The sequence below is a fragment of the Capricornis sumatraensis genome, chromosome 5 (assembly GCF_032405125.1).
Source record: "Capricornis sumatraensis isolate serow.1 chromosome 5, serow.2, whole genome shotgun sequence".
NCBI lineage: Eukaryota > Metazoa > Chordata > Mammalia > Artiodactyla > Bovidae > Capricornis > Capricornis sumatraensis.
Window position 1 is genome coordinate 92,031,357 of NC_091073.1, and position 25,381 is coordinate 92,056,737.

Here is a 25,381-nt window from a genome sequence, read left to right on the forward strand (position 1 = left end):
CAGGATTGGCTATTAAAAGATTTTAGCTTAGACAGAAAATTTCATCCAAAATCCTCACTGGAGAATATCTGTCACAGGATGAAACACTCACTACAGTAAAGGATACTTAAGTGAAATTTATTGCTTCCAGACTGTTAGTCAGTTTCATGTTGATGATGCAATACTATTCAAATGTTCCTGTTTAATATTTTAACAGGAAAGTTTGGAGCTGATGTAACTCTTTATCTGCATCACCAAAAACTTTTTCAGGAAATCATGGGAGAAGTTTTGGAACAAAAAGGCAGCCTACGTTACAATAGAAAGTAGAAAAACCTAAATGGCAACTCTAAACCTTGAATTTCTCTGTAATTTGGTATGAGGAACAAACTTCCTCCTAACCTGAACCCAAACTAACCATTATCTTGGCCTGAATCCTAAGTGAATAAAATGTGAAATGTATTAAAAAGGAGACATCTCATTTGGCTATATCTTGCTTTAAGGTAAACAGAGAAGGAAAAGGATAAATGAACATTTTCTTCCTATCATAGTGACCTAGCTTTGGAATTCACTAGCTCCTTTGGTTGTTTTCTGAATTATCTGTATTTTAAAATAAAACTCAACTTTTATACTGCAGAAAATATATTAAATTCAAATATTTTCCCTTTATTAAAACACTCTTTGGGGCAAAAGGCATCCTGTTAGAAGACTGCAGCAACATTCTCATTAGTGTTAGGATTTATACAATGTCAGTCTGGGTACCATTAGTTGGGTAGTAGAGGTCAGAAACGACATCTTCTGTATGTTCCATATGGGTCAACTGCTATAAGGGGAAGGGACTTCCTTGACATTTTTTTCCTGCTCTTGTCAAGAATAGAAATTAATTATTCCCCTTATAATAAATATGCTTTATGTTTTTATTATTTATGAACTGAGAATGCTGTTTGCAAAGAACTTACTTCAATTTATTTTAACAAATGTACTTACACTTATGACATCAGGCACTGAGATTCTGCAGGAAACAAAACAGACTTAAAGGAAATACTACAATTTCCATAACACTTTTATCATGTTCAAAGAACTTTGACAGTGATTACTTTATTTTTCACAATAGTCTTTCAAGGAAAGTACAGAGAGATTAAACGATTTGCCAAGATCTAGTTATTTAATTGGTGAAATATTCTCTTAATTCCCGATCTATTTTACTTTCTCCTGAGTTATGGACCTTTGCTTTGTGCTCCAACTAATTATCTTTACCAGAACATTTGAAAAGAATTCATTATTTCTTGTACAGGTAGAAGTATGAGAGAGATTCTGTACCCGTATTGTCAGTGTTCAAATTCTTTCTGCCACTCACTTAGGTGGCTGTATAACAAACCACCAAAAACCCACTGGAGAAAACGACAGTCAACGCTTCTCCCTCACTTCTCTTGTGTTGTTGGAAGAGGATGTTTGCTATGACCAGTTTGTTCTCTTGGCAAACACCCTCTTCCCACAACACATGAGAAGATACTACACATGGACATCACCAGATGGTCAATACCAGAATCAGACTGATTATATTCTTTGCAGCTAAAGATGGAGAAGCCCTATACAGTCAGCAAAAACAATACCAGGAGCTGACTGTGGCTCAGATCATGGACTCTTTATTGCCAAATTCAGACTTAAATTGAAGAAAGTAGGGAAAACCACTAGACCATTCAGGTATGACCTAAATCAAATCCCTTATGATTATAGAAGTGACAAATAGATTGGAGGGATCAGATCTGATAGACAGAGTGCCTGAAGAACTATGGATGGAGGTTTGTGACACTGTACAGGAGACAGGGATGAAGACCATCTCCAACAAAAGGAAATGAAAAACAGAAAAATAGTTGTCTGAGGAGGCCTTAAAATAGCTGTGAAAAGAAGAGAAGCAAAAAGCAAAGGAGAAAAGGAAAGATATACCCATTTGAATTCAGAGTTCCAAAGAATAGCAAGGAGAGATAAAAAAGCCTTCCTCACTGATCAGTCGAAAGAAATAGAGGAAAGCAACAGAATGGGAAAGACTAGAGATCTCTTCAAGAAAATTAGAGATACCAAGGGAACATTTCATGCAAAGATGGGCTCGATTAAGGACAGAAATGGTATGGACCTAACAGAAGCAGAAGATATTAAGAAGAGGTGGTAAGAATACACAGAAGAACTGTATAAAAGAGATCTTCGTGACCCAGATAATCACGATAGTGTGACCACTCACCTGGAACCAGACATCCTAGAATGTGAAGTAAAGTGGGCCTTAGGAAGCATCACTGCGAACAAAGCTAGTGGAGGTGATGGAATTCCAGCTGAGCTATTTCAAACCCTAAAAAGATGATGCTGTGAAAGTGCTGCACTCAATATGCCAGCAAGTTTGGAAAACTCAGCAGTGACCACAGGACTGGAAAAGGTCAGTTTTCTTTCCAATGCCAAAGAATGCTTAAACTACCAGACAATTGTACTCGTCTCACAGGCTGCCATCTATGGGGTCGCACAGAGTTGGACACGACTGAAGTGACTTAGCAGCTTAGCAGCAAAGGCTAGCAAAGTAATGCTCAAAATTCTGCAAGACAGGCTTCAAGAGTATGTAAACCATGAACTTCCAGATGTTCAAGCTGGTTTTAGAAAAGGCAAAGGAACCAGAGATCAAATTGCCAACATCTCCTGGATCGTCAACAAAGCAAGAGAGCCCCAGAAAAACATCTATTTCTGCTTTATTGATTATGCCAAAGCCTTTGATTGTGTGGATCATGACAAACTGTGGAAAACTCCTAAAAATATGGAAATACCAGACCACCTGACCTGCCTTTTGAGAAACCTGTATGCAGGTCAAGAAGCAAGAGTTAGAACTGGACATGGAACAACAGACTGGTTCCAAATCAGGAAAGAAGTATGTCTAGGCTGTACATTGCCACCCTGCTTATTTAACTTACATGCAGAGTACATCATGAGAAACGCTGGGCTGGAAGAAGCACAAGCTGGAATCAAGATTGCTGGGAGAAATATCAATAACCTCAGATATGCAGATGACACCACCCTTATGGCAGAAGGTGAAGAAGACCTAAAGAGCCTCTTGATTAAAGTGAAAGAGGAGAGTGAAAAAATTGACTTAAAGCTCAACATTCAGAAAACTAAGATCACGGCATCTGGTCCCATCACTTCATGGCAAATAGTGACAGACTTTATCTTGGGGGGTCCAAAATCACTGCAGATGGTGATTGCAACCATGAAATGAAAAGACACTTGCTCCTTGGAAGAAAAGTTATGACTAACCTAGACAGTATATTAAAAAGCAGAGACATTACTTCACCAACAAAGGTCTGCCTTGTCAAGGCTATGGTTTTTCCAGTAGTCATGTATGGATGTGAAAATTGGACTGTAAAGAAAGCTGAGCACCAAAGAATTGATGCTTCGAACTGTGGTGTTGGAGAAGACTCTTGAGAGTCCCTTGGACTGTAAGGAGATGCAACCAGTCCATCCTAAAGAAATCAGTCTGAATATTCATTGGAAGGACTGATGCTGAAGCTGAAACTCTAATCCTTTGGCCACCTGATGCAAAGAACTGACTCATTTGAAAAGACCCTGATGCTGGGAAAGATTGAAGGCAGGAGGAGAAGGGGACGACAAAGCATAAGATGGTTGAATGGCATCACTGACTCAATGGACATGAGTTTGGGTAAACTCCGGGAGTTGGTGATGGACTGGGAGGCCTGTTGTGCTGCATTCCATGGGGTCGCTTTGAGTCGAACACAACTGAACGACTGAACTGAACATAAATTCTCACCTCTCTGTGGGTTACCTGATCCAGGCTGGGCTGTGCTCCAAATTACAGGTCAGTTCCAGGACCGTTCCACGTGTCTTTCCTCCTCTTTGAAACAGGAGGCTATCCTAGGGCATGTTCGCCTCATATCGAAAGCAGGGAAATAAGAGGAAAAGTCCTTCATGCATGCATGCTTCAAACCCGTTCTTGTGTTCTGTCTGCTAGTATCCCATTGGCCAAAGTAAATCACACGGCCAAGCCCAAAGTCTAACCAAGGGACCAGGAAGTACACTCTGCAGCCAATCACATGACCAACCCTAAGATCAGCAGATGGAACAGTGATAATAAGGGAGGGTGAATATTTTTGAACCATAATTTAATCTACCATGGTGGCCTTAACATTTCTTGCCTTAATTTCTCTCTTTGTAAAGCTTCCCTAAGGATGCTGTGAGAATTCAATGAAGCAGTGAGGATGCTTAGCTCAGGGTGAGTATTAGGCAAACAGTAGACACTGCCTGTTTCAATATGTCTCTTCTTATTTAATGGAATCCTACCTCCAGGCCTTTCATAGCCATCCCATTTCCTCTTATATTCATTCTTTTTCTTCTGTTCAGTCCAAGACAGTTTGCACTTGGGTGTGGCTAGCTCTAGCAACCAAATCAATAAATGACTTCCCTATAGGGAAGATCACTTCATGGGAAATAGACGGGGAAACAGTGGAAACAGTGTCAGACTTTATTTTTTTGGGCTTCAGAATCACTGCAGATGGTGACTGCAGCCATGAAATTAAAAGACGCTTCCTCCTTGGAAGAAAAGTTATGACCAACCTAGAGAGCATATTAAAAAGCAGAGACATTACTTTGCCGACTAAGGTCCGTCTAGTCAAGGCTATGGTTTTTCCTGTGGTCATGTATGGATGTGAGAGTTGGACTGTGAAGAAGGCAGAGCGCCAAATAATTGATGCTTTTGAACTGTGGTGTTGGAGAAGATTCTTGAGAGTCCCTTGGACTGCAAGGAGATCCAACCAGTCCATTCTGAAGGAGATCAGCCCTGGGATTTCTTTGGAAGGAATGATGCTAAAGCTGAAGCTCCAGTACTTTGGCCACCTCATGCGAAGAGTTGACTCATTGGAAAAAACTCTGATGCTGGGAGGGATTAGGGGCAGGAGGAGAAGGGGACGACAGAGGATGAGATGGCTGGATGGCATCATGGACTCGATGGATGTGAGTCTGAGAGAACTCTGGGAGTTGGTGATGGACAGGGAGGCCTGGTGTGCTGTGATTCATGGGGTCGCAAAGAGTCGGACACGACTGAGCGACTGAACTGAACTGAACTGATAGGGAAGATCTCTCAGGTAAGCTGTACAGGTTTCCCTTCTTTATTTAAGGCACACCTCACCATTGAGCTTTCTGATCCAGATGAGCCTGCTAACATCCAAAATCCAGATTAATGAGGTAAATATCCTTTTTTATACTCTAAATTTTCTGTGATGAATGTTTCTTTTTCAAAAGAAGGCAAAAAGTACTATAATAAAGATAAACTAATTAAAGCAATACCATCTCTATGAAGTTTTCTCTAACTTCTCTTTTCTCTGTGATTGTCAATATTTTTTTTCTTAACCTTTATTATAGCAGTGACTAGATTGTATGTGACATTTTTACTCTTAGTTCTTAAAATGAAATCTTCTAGGAAATGGTTTCTTATTCTTGTCTCTTTCCTAACACAGTACATGATACAAAGAAATGATCCATAATTTTCATTGAATAGAATTAGGGAGAAGCCAGCAATGGAACAGAACAAAAGATCATTGATTTCACTTCTGACTCAACTTCAAAAGTGATGTTCACTTAAAGTCTGCTGTATGTAAACTACACCTCAATAAAACTTAGTTTTGAAAAAAGATTCCCAAAAGACATAGAATAAATGCCATATGGAGTATTAACCATTTCCTGGCAGATGATGATATTTATTATAAAATAGGTATAAAATAATATTGCTGAGTATTTTAAAATTGAGCTTTGGTTAGTACTAGAAAATCAGCATTGTGAAAAATATGAAAGGTAGCACGAAAATAATCTTCTCAATAATTGGTGCTAGATTAACTGGATACCCATACAAAAAATAAGTATCAACCATCATCTCCTATCATACACAAATATTAACTCAAATTGATGGTACACCTAAGAGAGAAGCTAAATCTATAAAAATTTCTTGACAGGCAAAATCTTCCTGACATTAAGTTGAGATTTTTCAGATTAGAGGCAAAAAAAGTAAATCATAAAATAAAAAATGGTAAGTATGTTTCTACCAAAATTAAAAATATTTTTCTATACAGAGACACTATTCATATTGGAAAAAAATTTAGCAACAACACACATATCTTGGCAAAGGACTTGGACCCAACATATATAATGGACTTGTACAACTCATTAATAAGTCAATAATACAACATAAAAATAGGCAAGATATTCCACAGAAGAGGATATATGAATGGCAAGTGAACACATGAAAAGATACTCAACATCATTAACCATTACGAAAATTTAGATTAAAACCACAATAAGACAGTATTATATACCCACATCCTGGAATGTAAAGTCAGGTGGGCCTTAGAAAGCATCACTACTAACAAAGGTAGTAGAGGTGATAGAATCCAGTTGAGCTGTTTCAAATCCTAAAAGATGATACTGTAAAAGTGCTGCACTCAATATGCCAGCAAATTTGGAAAACTCAGCAGTGGCCACAGGACTAGAAAAGGTCAGTTTTCATTAGAATCCCAAAGAAAGGCAATGCCAAAGATGTTCAAACTACCGCACAATTGCACTCATCTCACATGCTAGTAAAGTAATGCTCAAAATTCTACAAGCCGGGCTTCAGCAATACGTGAACCGTGAACTTCCAGATGTTCAAGCTGGTTTTAGAAAAGGCAGAGGAACCAGAGATCAAATTGCCAACATCTGCTGGATCATCAAAAAAACAAGAGAGTTCCAGAAAAACATCTATTTCTGTTTTATTTGCTACACCAAAGCCTTTGACTGTGTGGATCACAATAAACTGTGGAAAATTCTGAAAGAGATGGGAATACCAGAACACTTGACCTGCCTCTTGAGAAATCTGTATGCAGGTCAAGAAGCTGCAGTTAGAACTGGACATGGAACAACAGACTGGTTCCAAATAGGGAAAGGAGTACGTCAAGGATATATATTTTCACCCTGCTTATTTAACTTATATGCAGAGCACATCATGAGAAGTGGTGGGCTGGAAGAGGCACAAGCTGGAATCAAGATTGCTGGGAGAAATATCAATAACCTCAGATATGCAGATGACACCACCCTTATGGAAGAAAGTGAAGAGGAGCTAAAAAGCCTCTTGATGAAAGTGAAAGTGAAGAGTGAAAAATTTGGCTTAAAGATTAACATTCAGAAAACGAAGATCACGGCATCTAGTCCCATCACTTCATGGCAAATGGATGGGGGAACAGTGGAAACGGTGTCACACTTTATTTCTTTGGGCTCCAAAATCACTGCAGATGGTGACTGCAGCCATGAAATTAAAAGATGCTTACTCCTTGGAAGGAAAGTTATGACCAACCTAGATAGCATATGGAAAAGCAGAGACATTACTTTGCCAACAAAGGTCCATCTAGTCAAGGCTGTGGTTTTTCCAGTGGTCATGTATGGATGTGAGAGTTGGTCTATAAAGAAAGCTGAGCACTGAAGAATTGATGCATTTGAACTGTGGTATTGGAAAAGACTCTTGGAAGTCCCTTGGACTGCAAGGAAATGCAACCAGTCCATCCTAAAGAAGATCAGTCTTGGGTGTTCATTGGAAGGACTAATGTTGAACCTGAAACTGCAGTACTTTGGCCACCTGATGTGAAGAGCTGATTCATTTGAAAAGACCCTGATACTGGGCGAAATTGAGGACAGGAAGATAAGGGGACGACAGAGGATGAGATGGTTGGATGGCATCACCGACTCAACGGACATGAGTTTGGGTAAACTCTGGGAGTTGGTCATGGACAGGGAGGCCTGGTGCGCTGCAGTTCATGGGGTTGCAAAGAGTTGGACTTGACTGAGCCACTGAACTGAACTAAACTGATATACCCATTTGAATTAAAGTTACAAAGACTAAAAACAACAGTGCTTAGTGAGAATGTGGAATTCATGAAACATATTTCACTGATCGGAATGTGAAATGGTGCAACCAGTTTGAAAATTTTTTTGACAGTTTCTAATACAGTTAGACATTTAAGATTACCAAGTCACTTCAGTCATATCCGACTCTTTGCAACCCCATGGACTGTAGCCAGCCAAGCATCTTTCTCCATGGGATTCTCTAGGCAAGAATACTGGAGTGGGTTACCATTCCCTTCTCCAGGGGATCTTCCTGATGTAGGGATTGAACCCAAGTGTCTTAAACATCTCTTGCATGGGTAGGACGGTTTTTTACCACTATTGCCACCTGAGAAACCCATAAGGTTACCGTATGAATATTCCTAAGTTATCCTAGAAGAATGAGAACTGTGTCTACACAAAGACTAGTATATAAATGGTCAGATCAGCATTATTCATGATAGTTAAAACCTGGAAGCTATCCAATTGTTTATCGGCTGGTGAATGGATTTTTTTAAAGTGGTGAACTGATATAATTGAATATTCCTCAGTAATAAAAAGGAATAAACTTCTGATACATACAACATGGGTCAATCTCAAAACTATTATTATGAATGAAAGAAGCCAGACACAAAAAGTATATATGTATCTATTTCATTAAAATTTTAGAAATTGCAAACTAATCTATCAGTACAGAAGGCAGATCAATGGTTGCCTGGAGCCAGGAGCAGAGAGAGAAATAAATTGCATAGGGCCATGGGGAATATTTGGGGGGTTATTAAAGCATTCCATATCTTGATTTGTAGCAATAGTTTATCAGATACATATATATGTCAAAGCTCAACAATTTTATCATTAATATGCAGTTCATTATTTATAAATTATAGCTCTATAAAGTTGAGTTTAAAGGTGTAAGGCTTCCAAAAGGCAAGGGATGGAATGACCTATAGAGAATTAACATTTTATTGGCAGATAATTATTACAAAATAGAAAAAAAACGTAATACTGCTGAATATCTGAAAAAAATTCTTTAGTGCTTAAAAAAATCAACATTCCACAGATCTTGGAGGGTCACATAACCAAATATACATTATTTTATCCTGCTTTCTGAGTCTATGAATTCTTCCTCCTGCCTCATCTCTACTCTACTCCCCCTACTTCCTTAGCTGAACAGATGGATATTGTTTCCCTTCTTCTCTCCTCTCTCCTTATTTCTCTCTTCTTCCTATGTTGAAAAAAGATCTTTTATTTTAGGCAATGCTGATTACACAAAAGGATTAATTTGAGGGAGGAGGGAGAATATTTCAGTGTAAAAATAAAATATAATACTAACTGTAGTGCATGTAATCCCATTAAAGCAATTGGAAGTACTGGCCAAAAAAAAAAGGATTACATATTTCACATGCAGTAGCGAGAATTCAGGGAAAGTACTCCCAAGTCATGGCATAGTATAAGTGCTTACAAAAGCTCATGAAATTCAGACCTAATTGAGTTCATCTTTGAGGAAATTGTTGCTGCTTTTTAGTTGCTATCCTCTCACAATTGGCACACTTGAACCTGCAAACTGATCTTGCACTTTGTTTTTTCTTTCCTAAATATGACATTTACAAAGAACAGAGTAGGGTTTATGAATCTGTTTCCAAAATAAACTCAATTTTTCTGTAGTCCAACAAAAAATCACAGCTAAACTTTGTTACAGGACAATCTCTATAAGTTTCAACTAATTTAATTTTTTCATTTTGATTTCAGGGGGCTAATACTAAAGAGCTATAACATAGTCAAGTGAGATTCTTTGGAATTCTAAAGGAATCTGTATATTTGGGGATTTTTTTTTTTCCACTTAGAAGCATTGGCATTTATATAATTAAATTTTTCTATGGCAAATATATACCTACGTATATTTCCACCACATTCACACATTTTCAAGACCTGAAACTAGGAAGAAAAAATTAAAGCGTTAGTAGGACAATACCAAATAACCAGCATTTTTAGTTAATGGTCAGTTTTCCAAATCTTTCATAATCCTGACCTATCCACAGTGATATCATGCATGAAAATATGGGAAAATTTATAGCATTTTTATGTACCACAAAATATTATTAACATTTTCCCCTGTCACTGCCAACACTTTATTTGAATTTTAGAGTTTGTATAATAATATAGTCACTTGCTAATACCCTTAAGATAGTCATCAGTAAATTCAAATGATGAGTTGAAGACTGACTAGAAATATAAAACTTGCTTTCCTGCAGAAACGGCCTATGAACAATAGAGTACTATCCTGGCATGAGTGTGTCTTGTTGATACTGTTAATTTTCAGCTGTAAAATGATCTGGAATTTTTTCAAAGTCCATAGCTCTCCGTTCAGTAGCAAAATTCCATTATTATTTGAAATGTGATATCTAATCATACTGGAAGTAAAAAATTTAAGGGGCTAATAGTAACAATAGTAATAACAACTAAAGTTACACCCAGAAGCATTGCCGTCTACATAAAGGTGAATATGTGCATTATAGGCCAGCATTTTACTAAGACCTTAATATAAATTTTCTTACTGAGTTTTGTACAAGCTCCCACGAAGTAGTTTCTATTATTATGTCAACTTTTCAGCTGAAAAAATTGAGACTTGGAGATGTTAGGTAACTTCTTCAAGGTAGTGCTAATTGTAAAGAATCTGCCTACCAATGCAGGAGACAAAAGAGAAGCAGCTTTAATCCTTACGTCAAGAAGATGCTCTGGAAGAGGAAAATGGAGGAAGAATAAGTATTCTTGTCTGAAAAACTCCATGGACAAGAAAAGCCTGGTGGGCTACAATTCATGGCCTCTCGCAGGCTACAGTTCACGGCATCTCAAAGAGTCTGACACGATTGAGCAACGGAACACACACACACACACATCTAAAAAAGACCCAGGGTTGGGGAACAAATGCCTTCATTCTCATTCTCTCTCAAGGTTGTTCAGTTAGTACACAGCCGAGCTGAAGTGTGAATATAGATAGTCTACCTGCAGAATACAGTCTCTTAATACTGCACAATTGCACTCATCTCACACGCTAGTAAAGTAATGCTTAAAATTCTCCAAGCCAGGCTTCAGCAATATGTGAACCGTGAACTTCCAGATGTTCAAGCTGGTTTTAGAAAAGGAAGAGGAACCAGAGATCAAATTGCCAACATCCACTGGATCATGGAAAAAGCAAGAGTGTTTCAGAAAAACATCTACTTCTGCTTTATTGACTATGCCAAAGCCTTTGACTGTGTGGATCACAATAAACTGTGGAAAATTCTTCAAGAGATGGGAATACCAGAACACCTGACCTGCCTCTTGAGAAACCTGTATGCAGGTCAGGAAGCAACAGTTAAAAGTGGACATGAAACAACAGACTGGTTCCAAATAGGAAAAAAGAGTATGTCAAAGCTGTATATAGTCACCCTGCTTATTTACCTTACATACAGAGTACATCATGAGAAGTGGTGGGCTGGAAGAGGCACAAGCTGGAATCAAGATTGCTGGGAGAAATATCAATAACCTCAGATATGCAGATGACACCACCCTTATGGCAGAATGTGAAGAGGAACTAAAGAGCCTCTTGATGAAAATGAAAGAGGGGAGTGAAAAAGTTGGCTTAAAGATTAACATTCAGAAAACGAAGATCATGGCATCTAGTCCCATCACTTCATGGCAAATAGATGGAGAAACAGTGGAAACAGTGTCACACTTTATTTCTTCGGGTTCCAAAATCACTGCAGATGGTGACCATAGCCATGAAATTAAAAGATGCTTACTCCTTGGAAGGAAAGTTATGACCAACCTAGATAGTATATTGAAAAGCAGAGACATTACTTTGCCAACAAAGGTACGTGTAGTCGAGGCTATGGTTTTTCCAGTGGTCATGTATGGATGTGAGATTTGGACTATAAAAAAAGCTGAGCACTGAAGAATTGATGCCTTTGAACTGTGGTTTTGGAGAAGACTCTTGAGAGTCCCTTGAACTGCAAGGAGATGCAACCAGTCCATTCTAAAGGAGATCAGTCTTGGGTGTTCATTGGAAAGACTTATGTTAAAGCTGAAACTCCAATACTTTGGCTACCTGATGCAAAGAGCTGACTCATTTGAAAAGACCCTGATGCTGGGAAAGATTGAGGGCAGGAGGAGAAGGGGACGACAGAGGATGAGATGGTTTGATGGCATCACCGAGTCAATGGACATGAACTCCAGGAGTTGGTGATGGACAAGGAGGCCTGGCGTGCTGAGGTTCATGGGGTCACAAAGAGTCGAACACGACTGAGCGACTGTACTGAACTGAACTGAATACCATGACTTGCAAATATTTGACGTACATAGAGGAGTGAAAGGTAACTATTCCTAATCTTTAAGTAGAATGGCAGAAACTAGCACCTTCCTTAGAAGATGTTAATATCCAGGGGTACAAGAAACATTGATTTCATGTGTGTCAGGTTTCATAGCAGGCTCTAAAGTCCAAAATTCTATAATATTGGGAGTCTATTATTCAAGACTGCACAGCAGCTATATAAAAAGTTAAAATAAAAATTTTGTAAATACAATATTCCCTCTTGGCATTATATTAACATGTTTTCTTTAAAATATCACAGTATTTGCTACATTATTATTTTTAATAACATTTAATAAGCAACTACTGCCTTCTCTGTAATAGTCTCAAGTATTTTAATGTACCATTATTTTGCTCATTGCAATTTTGTTTTCATTTTCTTTCCTAGGTTAATTTTTAAATATAGAGATTGTTAAATTTTTTTCAATTTATTTTCTAATTGTATTCCATTTCAAATCATGATGTCCAAAATTCTTAGCCATTTTTTGACTGAAACCAAATAAAACTATTGACTGCAACAGAGAGGAACCAATAATATGTTTACTAGACTTCTATTTATATTTTTACCATAAAAGCTAATCATTTTTTGTTATTTTATTTCAGAAAAGGGTATCCTCAGTAAAGTTACTAGTTTTCTAGTGGAAATAACACATTTGAATTTCCACATATTTTCACAAGGAATACAGGTTTGGTTGAAGCTGCATATTAATCAGATCAGATAGAGATTCTGGTTTATTGTCCCACAGCTTGAATGGTGTTTTTCCTCCTATTAGGAAAAAACTATCTCTTCCTCAAGACAAGTACAGAACTGCCTGTCAATGCAGGAGACATACGAGACACGGGTTTTGATTCCTGGGTCGGAAGGATCCCCTGGAGGAGAGCATGGCAACCCACTCCAGTATTCTTGCCTGGAGAATCCCATGGACAGAAGAACCTGGTGGGCTACAGTCCATAGGCTAGTGAAGAGTAAGATATGACTGATGTGACTTAGCATCACATGCATGCATAGTGAAGCAAAAAGCCATTTTTGTAACAAACTATGTATAATATAGGATGGAACAGAACATTCTTAAGCAAGTGAAAAACAATATTAATAAGAATCTTTTAAAACCTTTAGGTAGCAAAATTCAGACATTGATTTCAGTCCTAAGAAGGATACAAAATATTATGGGGGATTTCAGGAAATAAAAGATAAATCGTGTTGTGTGTATCTGTATGTATATGTCTATATATGGGTGCAAGTGATACATGTAGTTAGGTTCAGAAGTACAGTTTAAGTTGTATGTTTAAATATATAATCGTTTTTTTAATATTGATGCTTTTTCACTCTGCTTCAGTTCAGATCAGTCGCTCAGTCGTGTCCAACTCTTTGTGACCCCATGAGTTGCAGCACACAAGGCCTCCCTGTCCATCACCAACTCCCGGAGTTCACCCAAAGTCTTGTCCATTGAGTTGGTGATGCCATCGAGCCATCTCATCCTCTGTTGTCCCCTTCTCCTGCCCCCAATCCCTCCCAGCGTCAGACTCTTTTCCAATGAATCAACTCTTCGCATGAGGTGGCCAAAGTATTGGAGTTTCAGCTTTAGCATCAGTCCTTCCAAAGAACATCCAGGACTGATCTCCTTTAGAATGGATTGGTTGGATCTCTTTGCAGTCCAAGGAATTCTCAAGAGTCTTCTCTAACACCACAGTTCAAAAGCATCAATTCTTCAGTGCTCAGCCTTCTTCACAGTCCAACTCTCACATCCATACATGACCACTGGAAAAACCATAGCCTTGACTAGATGGACATTTGTTGGCAAAGTAATGTCTCTGCTTTTCAATATGCCATCTAGGTTGGTCAGAACTTTCCTTCCAAGGAGTAAGCATCTTTTAATTTCATGGCGGCAGTCACCATCTGCAGTGATTTTCGAGCCCCAAAAAATAAAGTCTGACACTGTTTCCACTGTTTCCCCATCTATTTGCCATGAAGTGATGAGACCAGATGCCATGATCTTAGTTTTCTGAATGTTGAGCTTTAAGCCAACTTTTTCACTCTCCTCTTTCACTTTCATCAAGAGGCTTTTTAGTTCCTCTTCACTTTCTGCCATAAGGGTGGTGTCATCTGCATATCAGGAGAAGGCAATGGACCCCACTCCAGTACTCTTGCCTGAAAAATCCCATGGACGGAGGAGCCTCGTAGGTTGCAGTCCATGGGGTCGCTAAGAGTTGGACACGACTGAGCGACTTCACTTTCAATTTTTACTTTCATGCATCGGAGAAGGAAATGGCAACCCACTCCAATATTCTTGCCTGGAGAATCCCAGGGACGGGGGGGCCTGGTGGGCTGCCGTCTATGGGGTCGCACAGAGTTGGACACGACTGAAGCGACTTAGCAGCAACAGCAGCATCTGCATATCTGAGGTTATTGATATTTCTCCCAGCAATCTTAATTCCAGCTTGTGCTTCCTCCAGCTCAGTGTTTCTTATGTTGTACTCTGCATATAAGTTAAGTAAGCAGGGTGACAATATACAGCCTTGATGTACTCCTTTGCCTATTTGGAACCAGTCTGTTGTTCCATGTCCAGTTCTAACTGTTGCTTCCTGACCTGCATATAGGTTTCTCAAGAGGCAGGTCACGTGGTCTGGTATTCCCATCTCTTCCAGAATTTTCCACAGTTTATTGTGATCCACACAGTCAAAGGCTTTTGCATAGTCAATAAAACAGAAATAGATGTTTTTCTGGAACACTCTTGCTTTTTCTATGATCCAGTGAGTGTTGGCAATTTGATCTCACTCTGCTTAATTTCCATTAAAACATTTTAGAAGATTTTGAAGAAAGTCTATGAACTAATAATGCTTGCCATTTTCAAATGCCCATTTTTTGTACATTTGTTGTTTTTCACCTTTGATGAGTATGACTAACAATGATTATCTGTTTTATACACTTCAAGACTGAAGTTGGGATAAGGCTTTCAGATTAATAGACTATTCATCTAGTACTCTTTTTCTTACAAAACACGGGAACTAGGGATGAGATTAAAATGTAACTAGCTACTATTTTCATAAATATTTTAGTTTTTAGATGAGATTGAAGTGAATAATTGAATATTCATTTTTTGAATAGTAAAATTTAGTTATGGGCATACCTCCCTAATGTGTCATATTCAAAATTTAAGGTAGTCTGAAAATCAGGGACTCAAAAACTGAAAAGTTTCCTAGTAAAGAGTGATTAAAAAACAGTAGATTAAGTTTATCTAGAATCAAAATTAAGTACCTCAAATTTCAAGTGAACATAAATCTCAGTGATTTTTATATCTTAAGGAATTTGTAGTGTCCAGCCTGGTGAAATACATCCATAGTGTTAGGTTGTACATAGCCCAGAGAAAGGATGATATACTGAAGATGAGCTGCTCTGAGAAAATGTGCCAGCATATTTAGAGGCTATATGACAAAATGAGCATGGGAAGAGTAAGTAGAAATGAGAGCTTGTTATTAGAACTTCAAGCAAAGCGATCCAAGTGTGTTATCTAGTTAAAAGATTATCTAGCTCAAGATAATCGATGATATCTTGAAATTTCCAAGAAAATTGTTTCTTTCAAGTTCAGTGCTACCTAAGAACTGTTGTTGTTTTCAGCCACTAAGCTGTGTCTGACTCTGCCACTTCATGGACTGCAACACGTCAGACTTCCCTGTCCTTCACCATCTCCTAGAGTTTGCTCAAACTCGTGTTCATTGAGTCAGTGAAGCGTGTGAATATTTAACAATAATTTTCAAGAACTAAAATTGTCAGAGATACATACAATAAAACCTCTATAAATCACAGAGTATCAGGCTCCCCAAATGGTGAAGTTGTTGACTTAAAGAACAAAAGTGAAAGCTCTACACTATTGTAGATTGGGAGCAGTGAACCCTAATGCTAAGGTCAAAATAAAGAGGATTTTTTGGTGTTTTCCTTTTGCTGTCTACCAAGCTCTGTGTCTGAGAGATGCTAAAACAGGGACACTGGAACATAATGTTGTAGTTGCTTTCTTAATTCCTTAATAGAATACCTGTTTCTTTCTACGTTGAAGAATTCACAGAAACATAGTTGAAGCCTTCCCAATAAGTACCTCTTTTTAGTCTAAAGCCTAGAGCAAGACCCAAACAGATGGCATTTATTTTAACATTTAGCAACTCTTGCTAGGGAGTCAACTTTTTCTAATCTAATATATTCTTATTTCTGAAGAAATTTTGCATGTCTAAAGAATTCACTAGGGAAGGCTGTTGGCTGTTTGTTGTGTCCTCAAAGAATAGCATTAATCTTAGCAATTCATCAGGAATTGGAGGTTGGGTCTCAGATTTACAAACCCAAAATCTTGATAGCATATTAACAATGGGCTCTTGTTTGAGAGAGTGATGACAATAATCAAACTCATAGAGACTGATGTATATAATCAAATGTTTGTTATTTTATAATGAGAAGAATAATCTTGCAAATCAAAACTCCTGCACCTATTTAATGCATTAAACTCAGACTTTTTAGGGACAACCATTTATAATAAAGAATTTGTAACAAGCATAAAATCAAAGCAAAGGGAGTTGTATCAGAAAAACGTAATCAGAAACAAGATCCTCCTGACTCAGAGGACTTCACCACAAAGGTAGAAAAGAAAGAAAACCATTTTATTATTGAATAAGCATTCATCAACAATGTGATGCACATCACAGGCAATGTGCTAATGAGATTGCAAAAATGAAAAAAATTTTCTCCCTTTAGTCTAGACAAGTGGGTATGAGGCATTACATACTTGTTCTCAAGGTGTTCAGTAAGTTCTTCAGTAAAAAATTTGGCACCACATGTCACACAGAGTTCATCCTCAATTCCCTTGGTAATTGCAGTGACCAGCAGTGGCAGCTAATTGGCCTTATCCAAAGAAGAATAAACTTCTCATGTTTATGACAGGAGGTAGTTTTGCAATGTGAAGCTCCCACTAAAGTTAGGCCACAATTCTCCCACAGAAGCTAGGAGATAGGGGTGCTATCTTCCTTGATTAGTACAATTCCAAAACATGATGCCTAGGTCCTTGAGAAAAATATTCTTGGGTCTTTAAGCGGGCAAGAAGCTAATTTAACTTTTGAAAAGACTTATGAGGGAGTGGTGGGAGGACAAGTTATGTTAGCAAAGCCAGAAGACACTGACCTCACCTCTTCCCACAGGTACACCAAAGTTGCAACTATCCAAAATAGCTGGGCAACTATCCACAATAGCACTCTGAAGACTAGCAGAAAAGATCTTCTACAGCTAAAAATATAAAGACAGAACCACAGTTAGATGGGGTAAGAGAAGTGAAGACAAAATACAGTCAAGAACCATACCACCAAGTAGGTGATCTATAAGCTAGAGAAAGACTATAATAGGAGAGCTTCTCCCAAGGCGTGAGAGAGCCAAGCTCCACACTGGGTCCCGTAGCAGGAAGGTGAGCCCCAAGAAGCCAGTGAAACATATTTTCAGGAGAGAAACAGGGCTGTGGGAATTGGAGATCTGACTCATAAAGGGTACACAAAAATCTCACACACTCTGAGACTCTCAGCAGAAGCGGTACTTTGAAAAGAACATGGATCAGACCCACTTGCTGATCTTGGAGAACCTCCTGGAGAGGTAGGAAGCAATTGAAACTCAACCTGGGGATGTAGAGTCTGGAAGTAGCTAGCCGGGAAAGCGCATCCCATCACAAGGACACTGGAGCTGATGAGCACCATTTTGAAATCCTCTCTCTAATTTATATTAGTGCCAGAATTGGCCCTGCCTACAAGCCTATGGGCACCAGTCCTGGGATGCCCTAAGCCAGGCAAGGCGGGTAGCTAGGCAGGGACACAGCCTCACCCACTAGTAGGCCAGCTGCCCTAGGGCCCTCTGAGCCCATAGCTGTCTGTGGACTTAGTCCCACCACCAGAGGAACCCAGGATGCAGGAACATCCAACAGTGGGCTGGCACTAACCCCAGGGCCCCTGGGGCTGCCTGCAGCTAGCCATTGGACCCAGTCCTACCCAACAGAGGGCCAGCACTAGCCCCGGGGTCACCTGGATCTTGGATCTGCCCACCTGCCAGTTGACATCAAAACTGAGACCCCCAGTGCCCCTTAGCCAAGGACCCTAGGCTCATCAGGGCCCTTCAGTGTGCTGACAATAGTCTTGGGTCTCCCTGGGCTGCAGAACTACTGACAGATGGGCTGGAGCCAGCTCCAGGACCCTTCCTCTTGCAGCCTGAAACCCCAGGATCTGGCCTGCCCATCAGTGGACTGGCACTAGCCCCAGGACCTGGCCCCATACACTGATAGGTGAGAACCACTCCAGGACTCCTGACCACTGTTGGGCCCTGATTCCACCTAACAGCAATCAAAAGGTACAATCTTCCAGTTAAAAGATAAAATAAGTATTAGGGATGTAACGTATAATATGACAAAGGTAATTAACAGTGCTGGACACTGTACATGAAAATTATTAAGAGTATATTATAAGAGTTCTCATCAGAAGAAAAACAAAACTTTTGATTTGCTTTAATGTATCTATATGAGCTTGTCTTGGGAGTGTGTAATTTCCTCGGTTCTGTCTCATCGCAACAAAAATTTGAACCGATGTATGGACCAGTGTTACAGCCCTGGGTAATTTCCTCAGATGGACCAGTGTTACAGCTGTGTTACAGCTCAGTTTTATTGGCAAGCAAAGGAAAATACATCCTCGATGTGTGAGGGTGGGTTGACCCAAAAGACGCGAAGAGAAGAGAAGAGAAGCCCTGGCCCAGTTTTGGCTCCTCTTTTTGTGTGTTTTTCTCTCCTTACCCTGGGCCTGCCCTATGTCAATTGGACTAGCCAGGAGTGCTGTTTCTTTCACCTGAGCTCCTCACTCTGGTCCTCGGCCCTGCCTTTGTTTTATTTTCATGGGCTTTTCCCTTCTGTCTTTTAGCCACCACCATTCTGGACTCCTTTTTCCTACTCTGCCTAACAAGATGATGGATGTTTACTATACCTATTATGGTCACTATTCCATAATGTATGTAAGTCGAACCATTAGGCTGTATACTTTAAACTTACACAGTGCTGTATGTAATTCTATCTCAATAAAACATATTGGGAAAAGAAGACATATACTGTATTTTGTATCTATGAAAAGTAATGGATAGTACCTATACTTATGGTGGTGATAATTTTTCAATATAGTCATTCTTGGGTATTCTGGGTATTGGTTCCAACGAATTGCAAACTCTAGGGATATTCAAGTTCCTTATATAAAATGGTACAGTATTTGCATATAACCTACACATCTTCTTGTATACCTTAAATCACCTACAGATTACTTATAATACCTAATATGATGTAAATGCTACGTTAAGTAGCCATAAATACATAAGTCATTCAAGTTTTGCTTTTTGCAACTTTCTGGAATGTTTTTTCAAATATTTTTGAGCCTCAGAAATGTGGAACCCATGGATATGGAGGGTAGATTACACATACAAATATCAAACCATTATGCTATATACCTGAAGCTAATTTGATGCTGTTGACTAAAAAATACATGCAACCTGAAAGCTGAGAGTTAAGTTTTATTCGATGGGAATGTTAGGACTCCAGCCTGGGAGACAGTATCCCAGGTGACCCAAGAGAGCTGACTCTGAGGAAGCAGAGGAGGAGCCAGGCTACATACAAGTTTGCAGCAAAGAGCAGGTAATCTGAATATTAAAAAATTACTGTTAATTAAGAGAAAACTAAACCTCACATGTATGGGAAGAGGCAAGCATCTGGGTTTGCTGAAATCATACCTTTCATGTGCATCTAGTTATCCAGAGCTAATCCTACTCTCTTTGTTGTTCACATGCTAATTCCTTATTTACCATGAGAGAACTGACACGTGGTAGATGGCCACCTCTCACATCCCCCAGTTCCTCAGCACTTACTGGGGAGAAAGTAGCTGATGGCTTCCAAATAGCTGGCTTTGTTTCACCTGGGCTCAGAAATTTATGTGTGGAAAAGACTAGTTTACTGGTAGAGCACAGAATGGAAAATATTTCATTTCACAAGGTCAAATATATCTATAGGTCAAATAGGTCAAATATATCTAATTTTAGAAAAATTACAAAAATGAAAAGACATACATTTTGAAAAGGAGAGAAAGAACTTACAAACTTTAGTGTAATTACCCTAGGAAAAGGGAAGAAAGAGAAAAGTTCTCTTATTTACAATAGGAAGAATTAAGCCTCCTATTTTTAATTTGTGTTGGTCCTCAAAGGTAGAATATTCCAGCGTTAAATTTGCCTCAGACTTGCTTTGACCAGATTCCTTTTCCTCTAGACGTTTGGATTTTCACTTCCTTCCTTTGTTTCCCCCACCTCCCTCACAGCAAACTCATTTCTCCATTCATCAATACGTTCTTCCTTTAAATAACTTGCTTTTCATTCAATCAGGTTACAATTAGCCAGGGGAACCATTCAGTCTCTTGGAGGCAAATTTGCTCATTGCTGCTTAATATGTTGATTTCAACGTTTAGCCCTTAAAGCACACTCATTGCCCCTCCCTCCAAGTTTTTGAGAGAAAATCTAACAACCAGAGTTTAGGAGGAATATCCCTGGAACTGTCGCTCAGCAGCTATTGCTGATTGATTGAGAAGCCTAATTAACTGAAAAGCTAGCATGGCTTTCATTCCAGTTCAACTGGATTCTGTTTTAAGCCGGGAACTGGCAATTACAGGAACGGTTTCCATTTCCTTTTGTTGTTAAGGAAACTGGCAGAATTAAGCAATCAATGTCATTACCAAAACAATGACTGTATCTAAAATGGAGACATTCCAACTGGATTGTGAATCATTTATTCAGCCTCTTGAGATTTACCTGCACTTGTATAATCACTTTGTAGTGAAAATCGAGAATAGAAAAAAATCCCCAGGTTTAACTAGGACTAGCAACCTATTCGACTTCTCTTTTCCAATATGTACATCCAGCTAATTTATTACCATGTTCCTTGCTGTGGGTTCTGTTATTGCCTTTGGCACTGTGAGGCATACTCAAATTAACATGAAACCTTTGCCTCAGTTCCCTGAGGGCTTCATTTGACCAAAATTACCTTTGGAGGCAGCTCTGCTGATCTGTGTCCACTGATTTAATAAGAAACAATCACCATTCTTTAAGAGTAAGAAACTTTCGGCTGCTAAGTTAGTTGTGCTTGTTGCTTCTGAGGCATCTTCCTCCAAATAAAATTGTAAACTGCTAGCTTTAAACAGCTCCTAAATTAGTAACCAAATGTTCTATTTCTGCTAGATATTCTAGTAAGACAATTTTTACAAGACCACTACCAAATGCACTTATGGATTTAGAAATGAGAGCCAGTTTGCTCTTTATGTCAAGATTTCATACTCTCCACCACATACTAAATAACACAAGCTGCAACTCCTCAATATTCTTTCTGCACTTTTTATAGACTTTCCCTCATGTGGTTTACTTGATTTTTATGAAGTAAAATCTGAGATTTAAATGTGACAGAGGTGTTTCACAGGGAACATAGCACTCCCTTTTTGGAGATCACTAAAGGTCATGGTCTCAAAGTGGAAATGACAGGGGAATCATAAGCTCAAAGAGAACTGAGAATGGATCCATGTCTGCCAATAACTAGATCTGTGAGTTGTGTTATTTATCTGTTTGAGCCCTAATCGCATCATTTCCTCATACATAAATTTTAGCGGATGGTCACTACATACAATACTGCCATGTGGTTTATAACAGAGTGTTACAGAGAACATACAAAATAGCTGTCACCTAGTATATGTTTAATAAAGGGCTATTATTATTATCTTTCTATCCAGGGCTCTAAAGCATCCTTTTTAGAGTTCACTGAGAAAATGACAATTATCATTTGCTTGATTCTATTCTCCTCGACTCTAATGCATGATTACTGTACTTTGTGTTAATGCAACATGTTTTCATAATGAGCTCTAATCTATTCCTAACACATCATCCTTTTCCTGTAAAAGCATCCAAGTCATGTGTTAGTCAGGTCAGAGAAATAATCCCATCAAAATATGAATCTAGACTTCCATAAAAAATTTTCCTTATATATTTGTCATCAAATAGTACAGTTCTGATTTTACCCAAACCCTAATATCAGACAATAAAATTATTCCCGTGGCATATATGTGACTAATAATTGGGAAGCCTGCCATATTAAAAAATATCCATTTCTTAAAAAGAAAAAGTAAAAATGAGTTTTTGTAATTAAAAATCTTGAAAGATCAAGAAGCATAGAATTTTGATAGTGATAGTTTTTGATACTGTAGATCTTAGCTTATTCAATTCTTTCCCTCCTTAACCTTCCCCTCCATTTTTAGAACGAGAAAACTTGTTACATAAGTACTAAATAATTCTGTTGTGATATTGCTAAGACCAAAGCTAAGATTTCTTACACTTTATTATAACACGGTGGTCATTTTCTTTTTTGTATTTGCATACAGAGTTTCAAGTAGAAGAGATAATAATTGGCAGATTTTCAAAACTTAAATCTTCATTTCCACTTTTCTGTGCTTATACAGATTTTGAAAATAGTGGGATAACTATTTTCTGCTTTTGCCTCAAAAGATACCACCTTTCTTTTGGTAAGAGGACAATCATTCCTGAGGTCATCATTCCAACCCTCTATTTGTTTCACGTGATGAGATGGACTGAATCCCTTTAACAAAAATTAAATGAGTGAAATAATGAAATAAGCTGTATTTTATTAATCAGCAGAGCATCTACACATTTTAAAAACAGCAGTACATAGATGGAGAAGGCATATTGTTTATACTGTTCTAAAGATAATTTAAAATGTGTATGTGTATTTTTGGCCTCAAGTTTTCCAAAGATTCTCAGCTGTAGTGCCAAACAAGTGGTATTTTCAAGATACTGAAAAGCAGCAGAAGGCATTTTGCAGAGCATTTTGTGCAAAGTAAACAATAAGGACTGGAAGGAGCACAGATGGAAACTTGGGATCCTGTAGTGTCCTCCTGTACTATCGTGTTCACTAGAATTAATGGAACATTATAGCATTTTCACCCAGGCAGGATCATCAGTTGTTCACTTCTGTAATGAATGAAGTTGGCTGTCTTTGTCGGTCAGAAAGTCTTAATGAGCTGAGGTGGTGGCTGAGGACAAAGGCAATACTGACTGAATAGTGTGGAGGGAAGTCATGTACACCAACGAAGGTCTAGTGATTATTTGCAGAAATGAAAATGGTACTTAGAGTATTAATCAAGTTTTATTTCTCCCATTTCATCTAGTATTTTATATAGGGTTTGTGGCTGGTGATTATTTTTAGAATTTAGTTGATAAATTATAAAATATGAAAATAGCTCTGTAACTGTGTGGTGATGGATACCCGCTAGACTTATTGTGTTGTTCATTATGCAATATATACAAATATCAAATTATTATGTTGTATGCCTGAAACTAACATAATGTTATATGTTAATAATATCTTAATTAAAAAAAACAAAATCATCATTGTGAGTAATCCCAAGGAGGAGAGCACGTGACCTAGGAATCAGAAATTGGAGTTGGAGGCAATAACTAATGAAATTTATGTATTGTGCCTTTTTAGGAAGTGTGGGAGAAAGAATTTTCCTCCATCCTTACAAAGTTCTTTCAGCTGGTCTAATAATCAATTGGCATGTGACAGATTAACTGGAAAAAAAATAATTATGTCAAGACAGAAGTGTAAAATGAGGTAGGTATGCCATCCTGAACCAAGGAATGGGAATAGGGCCTGGGGTTTCAAAGAGGAGGAAGGCAGTTCACAGGACAATAAAAAGAAGATCAAATGCATAATAATTTGATTTTTGCTCTGAAACACAGATAGGTCACTCAGATAAAATTTGTCTCTGGTAATAATTCTCATTCTGCGAAAGACTCTCCAATTTGAATTCTAGGTAGTTACAGGAGAAACAGAAGTTACACTTGAGCCCACAGGGTCTTGAATGCCTGTAGCTCATGGCACTCATGATTGCACATGCCAAAGGGGCACTTTAGGGGAAGGCAATAAGCGTATTTTATTTTGCTTTGCTTTTGTTGAAGCAGCATTCTGCTGGGGTGAGAGAACGAATATTTGGATGTCTAGCACATTGAGGTTGGGCAATCAAGGGATGAGATTTAGAGGATATTCATCAGATGGAGCTGTCCAACGTCTCTGAACATTCTTCTTACTTTTTGGTCATTTTCTACATTGTAAATTAAGCCTTTCCAAGAAGCAAGTACATTCACATTCCCAGATTTACTTTCTTCTAGGGTACAGGCATGTGGTATACATGTCTAGATTGAAGATATTTTTCCATAGTTTTCTGGCTTCCAGGATGATTGTCATTCCTTCTTAAGATAGTTTTTCTATCTCTTGCTGCTTAAATTTTGAGTGTATGTATATAGGTGTCTGTTGATGTTTTGTGTTTCATTACACTTGAAGTGTGTGTTGGTTTTTATTTATCCTCATTTGGATTTCTTGTGGTTCTTCAAACTGATCATTCTAATTTTTCATCAGCTATAGTAAATGATGAACTGCTACCTTTTCCAATATGAGTTCTCCCTCTCTATTGTATCTTTCTGGAATACCATTGTATATACATTGTGTGTGCGTGTGTTAGTCACTCAGTCATGTCTGACGCTTTGCGACATCGTGGATTGTAGGCCGCCAAGGCTCCTCTGTCCATGGAATTCTCCAGGCAAGAATACTGGAGTGAGTAGCCATTCCCTTCTCCAGGGAGTCTTCCTGATCCAGAGATTGTACCTGGGTCTCCGGCATTGCAGGTAGATTCTTTACCATCTGAGCTACTAGGGAAGCCCCCACTTCTATTCATTAGCACATGTCATTTTACTTTCTGCATCTTTTAATTGCTTCTATTTTTTTTCTGATTTTATCAAGTTCTTTGGATCTGCCTTCCAGTTATCTCATTATTCCTCATTTCTCTTTAATTAACTGCTTAATACTTCCATTCAGGTTTGCTAATGCAAATATGATTGGATTATAACAGACATTTAAAAAATACACAAATCAACACATCTTAAGCTATTTAGAGTAGCTTAATGTGTTTTCACAAAGTGAACACACCCACATACTCTGCACTTTACCAGGATCTCAGGAGGCCTCTTTACGCCCCATCAAGCCTCTCTTCCCATTATAAGGGCAATCAATATGC